At 44.6% G+C, this 7,253-nt stretch overlaps 1 non-coding gene across 1 annotated transcript; it reads right to left on the bottom strand.

Annotated features, from left to right (window-relative positions):
- Positions 1-579: 579 nt before the first annotated feature.
- Positions 580-700, bottom strand: LOC129474946 (small nucleolar RNA SNORA26). The gene has a single exon (XR_008654690.1). It is a non-coding gene; the product is annotated as a small nucleolar RNA SNORA26 (small nucleolar RNA).
- Between the last annotated feature and the right edge of the window lie 6,553 nt (positions 701-7,253).

Raw genomic sequence — 7,253 nt, 5'->3', positions numbered from 1 at the left:
GCCAGGCATGGTGGTGTGCACCTGTAATCCCAGCTACTTGGGAGGCTGAGGCAAGAGAATCGCTTGAACCCAGGAGGCGGAGGTTGCAGTGAGCTGAGATCGCGCCACTGCACTCCAGCCCGGGCAACAGAGTGAGACTTAGTCTCAAACAAACAAACAAACAAACAAAAAAACTTGGAAAACAATTGAGGAACAAAATTAGAAATTTGACAAAGAAATAGGAATAATTAAAAAAAATTGGATAGAAATTCTAGGAACAGAGACTAGAATAACTGAACTGAAAAACTCATTAGATAGCTTCAACAGCAGACTTGATCAAACAGGAAAGAATTAGCAAGCTTGAAAACAAAACATATGAAATTATCCAATCAGAGGGTAAAAAGAAAGGTTTGGACTGGAAAAGAGAAAAAGTACATCTGCAATGAGGTGCAAGTGTATCACACACGGCACACAGAAGAACTGCATGGGCCAAGGGCCACAACTTGTGGTGGAGACAGTTTTACAGAGCAGGAATGTTGGAGTTACCTGAGGCTCATTTCATATTCTCCTCTTCTTTTTCTTTTTCTTTTTTTTTTCTTCAGCTGTGACTCCAGACATGATCCAAAGAGGAATTTTGCAATATTGTCTCTGGGTTTTATGGAAACTTACTTTACCTTTCTGTGTTAGGCTCTTAAAGACTGTGTCAACCTTAAAAGGGCACAGGAAAGGGCTTCTCACTTTTCTGACACCATCTAATCCCAGCTCAATCCAAGACTAAGAGGGTTCTCACATGTCCATCTCTAGCCCAGCCTGCATTCTTAAACACAGTCCTGATACTCAGCTACTTACTTTCATCTCAAAGGTGGTCTCAAAGATCCCTCATGCTAACACATTCAACATTCAACTCTTGAGTCTCTACACCAGTCCCCTTCCTCAGCATGAGTCTACATCTTCATGAGTCTACACCACCACCCACTCAGTTATGTGAGCTAGAAACCCGGACATCATCCTTGATGCCAGTTTCTTTTCCCGCTCCTCCTATAGCCAGTCCATCACCAAGTCCTGCTGTTTTGACCACCTAAATAATTATCAAATCCATTCATTCTCTCCACCTACTCTACTACCAGCTTAGTCCAAGCCATGATTCTACTACACCCTCCTAACAGATCTCTTGGCTTCCACACAGGCGCACTTCTGAATCTCATCTCCATACAGCAACCAAAATATCTCTTAAGAGTGTAAATCTGATCACCTGTCCCCCTATTTAGGACCCTTTAATGGATTCTTACTGCTCTTTCAAAAAAGAAAAAAATCTTTTCTAAGGCTCCTGGCCACTGTCTACAGCATTCAAGTATACCATTCTTCCTCTTGCTCTCTGCACTGCTACTACACTGTCTTTCTGTTTCTTAAACCCCAAACAATTCGTCTCCTTTCCTTCTTCCCAAGACACACACACACACACACACACACACACACACACACACTCTCATTCCCTTCACGTATGTTCTTCCTTCATGTCTTTGCTCATTAATCCCTTCGCTCATGGAAGCTCCCTCTTATACACTCTTAGAATACTCTATTTTTTACTTTGAGCCCTTATTACAGATAATACTTCTACAGTTGTTCAACATTTCATTCGGATCTGCCTCTCCTACTTCCAAGCTCCAAAGGACAATGATCACATCTGTCTTCTTCCTCTGGGTAGCCTTACCACGTAGCACAGTGCCTGGCACTAAGTGAACACTCAATAAATATTTGGGGGTGCATGAATCATCTCTAGAAGGCCCAATAAGAATTCCAAAGGGCATGTGCACCCATGCAAACATTAAGGAATTTATTCCATACTCTCTTATAATCTTGGTAAGTTTGATAAAATATTATCTATTTTATCTGCTCAGTCTGACTTCAAAAGTCCATGGGGGAAATTTTTATTTCAAAGCACTTTCTATATTTAAACTTTTGAAAAGGAAGAACGACTAGCATTTCTCCCATATTTCCATTCTGTTTTGAGCCATCTAAGCTCAGAGGTTGGCCAAGGCAGCAAATGAAGTGAGAGGCCATTGATATGCAAATATGGTCATTATGATTGGAGGCCACACCCCAGAACTTGATCTCAGCGCTTTCACAAAGCCAATTTACATTAAAAAAATTAATTTTCCAAACTTGAAATTAATTTCCAAAGCTAAAATGCATAGAAATTAAACTATTAAAACATTGCATTTTCAATAGAACACATTGCTATTTTTTGGAGTGAGAGTTGGCTGTCTTCCAACAATTAGGTTCTGTTTGGCTTTTGAAAGAGGTTCTGAGTTGTTAAGGATGGATACTCTTGACCTTGGACTGACCTCTGCAGTTTCCCTGGAGCATGGACAGCCAAGCAGTAAAGTAGATGCTGGTAGAGATATTGCTACTGTTTTTGAGTAATGGAAGCTGAGACCCAGAAAGTCCATGTGATATATTGAAGACTCAAATCCAAGTCTTCAGATTCTAAGTACTGAGGTCCTTTCTTAACATTTTCTCTTAAAATGTTTGGCTCTTTAGGGCAGAGCCCAGACTCACCAATGCCACACATACCTCCCATTTGCCTGCTAGATTTTAGAGCTTTGGAATGGATCTGTAATCTCATAGAAAAGAGGTAAAGCAAATTCCTTCCAGGTCATAGCAAGAGGGTGGGGTGTCCTTTAACTGTCCTGATGCCTAAATTTGGTTTTACACAAAATCCCCAAGATGCTGTAAAATCACTTTTGTAGCTGGATGCCAGGGTCAGAATTGATGACTTGGGAGGCAGAGGAGCAGAGCTTCTGCTATGATCTTAGGAAAATGAGATGTGGCTGCTGAAGCCCAGAGCTTGGCTCCCAGCAAACCTCAGCCCTGGTTGCCAATGCCATCTCTCACTGCTGATGGATGATGGCCCACTGGCTCCTGCACCTGTGGATAGCTCTAATTTCTGCTTTCAACCTGTAGCCACATAGCCTTTGGATTAACATATTGTCCTCTGATTCAGATGATTCTTTTCTTCTCTGCAACAGGGCCACCATAGGACACATATTGTAGTTAGCAGTGCAGGTTTTGCTGCTCACTAGCTCTCTGGTCTTTAACAAATGACATCTTTTTTTTTTTTTTTTTTAGACGGAGTCTTGCTCTGTCGCCCAGGAGTGCAGTGGCATGATCTCAGCTCACTGCAAGCTCTGCCTCCCGGGTTCATGCCATTCTCCTGCCTCAGCCTCCCGAGTAGCTGGGACTACAGGCGCCCACCACCATGCCCAGCTAATTTTTTTTTGTATTTTTAGTAGAGACGGGGTTTCACCGTGTTAGCCAGGATGGTCTTGATCTCCTGACCTTGTGATCTGTCTGCCTCGGCCTCCCAAAGTGCTGGGATTACAGGCATGAGCCACCGCTCCTGGCCACAAATGACATCTTTGATCCTCGGTTTCCCCTTCTTTCTTAATAAACTCTGTAAAGAAGGTTTCCTGTGCGCTGGTTACCAACTGGTCTGAGTTTGGTGAGACAGAACACCCAGGCTCACAACAAGTTAACTGAAACAAGTTTATTACTTACAGACAGGCAGGCAGCAAGGGACAACAGAAACCTAGGATTCATTGCCACCCAGTCCTCCAAGGTTCAGGAAAGCTGCCTGGGTGGATGGAGTCTTAACTGCATGTGCTCCACTTTCATAGCAGCTGAGGGACCTCAGAAAGCAGCCCAAACTGAGTTTTATACCTCGGGGTTACAAGACACTCTGGGCTAAGCATTGAAGGACATCTTGTTTCTAGGGAGGAATTGGAACAGAACCTGGACTGTCCTGACCAGTTCCCCTTTTATCTCAGGATGTTTTATTTCCAGCACGTCCTGCAGTTGTTCTTGAGAACTACAGATAAGAAAAGGGAGGAGAACTGCCTTGGTCTAAGGCCACCCAGAGAACTGTGCTGCAGATCCCACGTCTAGAGTTCTCTTGGGGATCAAATGAGATATCATAATGGGAAATGCTTAGCTCAGTATCTAATATGCAGCATTTTTAAAAAGGTAGTTATTAAGTTAGAAAAAGGACTATCTGCAGGATCCCTGCATGGGGAGAATGCATGGGGACACTGCACGGAGATGCCTAGGAATGCTTTGTGACAAACAACATCATGGGATGTAGCAGCTCAAGAAAGTTGATCACACTTGTGCTTTTGAAACTTTGTGAGCAATGTTAAAGAGGAAATATGAAAGGGAAAACCTTTACACGATGGCTTTCTAGGTTTTATTGACATCCTGGCTGAGCTGGCTCTCTGACCTGGGTCTGGTTGACTCAGGGCTGGTGAATAATCATTATCTTGCACAAGGATGCACCAGGAAGGACCACACTCTAGCCCAGCTGGTCATGCAGCCATGTTGGGAAGTGCTGGTTGGCCCAGGGATGCCATTCCTGATGGATCAGAGGAAAAGGAACGGGAGAAGTAAATATGAAAAGAAGCTCAAGCCCAGGCTATGACCAGGAGAGCCAATCCTTCATTTGGAGCACCAGTCTTTCTTTGCCCAGAGACCTGCAGGTACATGCAAGTCCCTGGGAGTGGCTCCAGGAACCCCCCTTGGGCTCTATGTTGCTTTTTTTGAGTTAGACTCTCTAGCATAGACTTTGTCTTTGAAAGAGGATTTGTAAGTGGCTGTTTATTTATTCTTTTACTCATTCATTCCACATTCATAGAGCACCGGATTAGTCAGGGTTCTCCAGAGAAATAGAACCAATAGAAATAGAACCAAAGACATGCATTATAAGAAATTGGCTTACACGATTACGGAGGCTGATGTGTCCCAAGATCTGCAGGGTGAGTTGGCAAGCTGGAGGCCCAGGAGAGCCAGTGGTGTAGTTGTGGTCTGAAGGCTAGCAAGCTTGAGACCTAAAAAAACTGATGTTTCAGCTCTAGTCTAAAGGCAGGAAAAACCCAAAGTCCAGTTTGAAGATTGCCAAGTAGGAATAATTCCCTCTTATTTGGGAGAGGATCAGCCTTTTTTTCTATTCAGGCCTTCAACTGATAGGACAAGGCCCACTCACACTGGGGAAAGCCAATCTGATTTACTCAGCTCACTGGTTTAAATGTTAATCTTGTTCAAAAACACCCTCACAGACACACCTGGAATAATGTTTGACCAAATATCTGGGAACCCTATGGCCCAGTTAAGTTGAGACATAAAATTAACCATCACAGGGACCAACAATGTGTCAGGCATATTCCAAGACACCAGGGACACAGCAGTGAACAAACAAACATGAGCCCTGCCTTCATGGAGTTTACCTTTTAGAGGGAGGGGTGGATCAAAAATCAAGTCAATGAATAAGACTTTTAGTGAAGGATGAGCATTACGATCAAGGATGGCTGTTTCATTTTGGTAATCAGGGAGGCCTTTTCTGGGGAGGTGACACTTGAATGGAGACCTAATGACATAAAGGAGTCGGCCATAGAATGTGCTGGGGGTAGGGGGGTGTGTTCGGGGTAGGGGGGTGTGTTCTATGCAGGGGAGTAACCAGGCAGGCTGAGCTTGGTGAGTCTCAGGAATAGAAGGCTGGTGGGGGGAGCATGGTACCGGGTGGGGGCAGGGTAGAGAGGCGGCGGGGTACCAGAGAAGGCAGAAGGCAGATCATGCAAAGCCTGTAGGCTGGGGAAGGAGGCTGTGTGTTATTCATTCGGCCTCTGCTGACTCACCCCAGTCCTTGGCTAGGATGCTCTGAACTCAACCCTGCTGCAGGACCAGGATCTAAAAGTGTTCCTTCCCTCAGCAATGATGCCCACACTTCTGTGCCTTTGCACAAGCTGTTCTGTCTGCTGGGATGCCTTCCCCACCTTCTCTGTCCAGAGATTGCCCAGACATCCTCTAAGACCCAGCTTACATTGCACCCCTTCTCCAAAGCCTTTCCAGGATTTTCTGGGCAGTGAGCCAGCCTCTCCTCTGTGCAGCCATAGCCCTTTGTAAATACACTAATGCTCACATTGATTAGCTGCATTGTCATTTTATAGTTCTGAGCCTCTCTCATCCTCCTCTGCTTGTCAGGGCCAGTGTCTAATCCTCTATCTGTCCCCAGCATCGAGTCCATATTGACCATATGAATGTGTGCTGAAGGTTCTGATTGAACCTCAGGGCTGGCTCTCTCCAGCTTCAATCTTCCTTGCCATCTCCTCCTCCCTCCTTAACCCTCCACCTGTGTTACTCAAGGCCAAGCTGGACAGGGAGCTCTAAACCTTGTTGGATCCCCTGTAACAAGTTTTGGGCCTTGGACAGCCTGCATTAGAGCTTTAGAAATAGACAAATACACGTTGTCCTGTCCAGAGTCCCATTTCCAAGGTGGAGATTCATCAATATTTTTGGCCAGTCAGCATCTAATCCCTCTTCTTCAAAACACCTGACTTCCTCTGGGAGGATCATAATAAAATCCCATTATAACTCTTTTATGTTCCAGGGCTGTTCTAAAAGCTTCACATTTATTAACTCACTTAATCCTCATAATAGCCCTATTAGCTGAGGGCTATTATTATCCCTATGCAAAAGGGGCACAGGGAGGTCAAGTAATTTACCCAGGGTCACACAGTAGTGACAAGCAGTCTAGTGACGAGCAGTCTAGCCCAATCCTTGCTCTTTACCATGACTTTACTGCCATGGTGTGCAGACTTGATTTGCTCTCCCACTGCAGGATCTAAGGGTCCTACCACTTCTTCAGTCAAATCCTTCCTCTCATATCCTAGTAGAGCCAGAGGGTGGGCAGATGGCCTAAATTAGTCAAGATGACGCTTCCAGGACTTGAAGTTGAGAGGATGTAAAATGTGGAGATGCAGCAGCTGTCTTGGAACCATGAGGGTCACATTTGGTTGAGAAGGCAGCTGAGAGCAGGTGAATAGAGATGAGTGGAGAGACAGTGAGAAGTGGACTCTGGCTGTATTAGTTTCCTATTGTTGTTGTAACAAATTACCATAAACTTAGCAGCTTTAAACCACACAAATGTATTATCTTACAGTTCTGGAGATCAGAAGTCTGAAATGTATTTTACTAGGTGAAAGCCAAGGTGTTGGCAGGTGCCTTTGTGTGTTTGGGCAGCTATCTTAGTCTGGGCAATTTATAAACAAGATAAATTCATTACTCATACTTCTGGAGGCTGGGAAGTCCAAGATGCTAGCAGATTTGGTGTCTGATGAGGTGCCTGCTCCCTGCTTCAAAGATAGTACTCTCTGGCTGTGCCCTCACATGGTGGAAGGGACAAACAAACTCCTTTAGGCCTCTTTTATAAGGACCTTATCCCCTAA

This window comes from Symphalangus syndactylus, chromosome 24 (genome assembly GCF_028878055.3).
Source record: "Symphalangus syndactylus isolate Jambi chromosome 24, NHGRI_mSymSyn1-v2.1_pri, whole genome shotgun sequence".
NCBI lineage: Eukaryota > Metazoa > Chordata > Mammalia > Primates > Hylobatidae > Symphalangus > Symphalangus syndactylus.
Note: the sequence above shows the minus strand (reverse complement) of the source record. Positions and strands in the feature narration are given on the sequence as shown.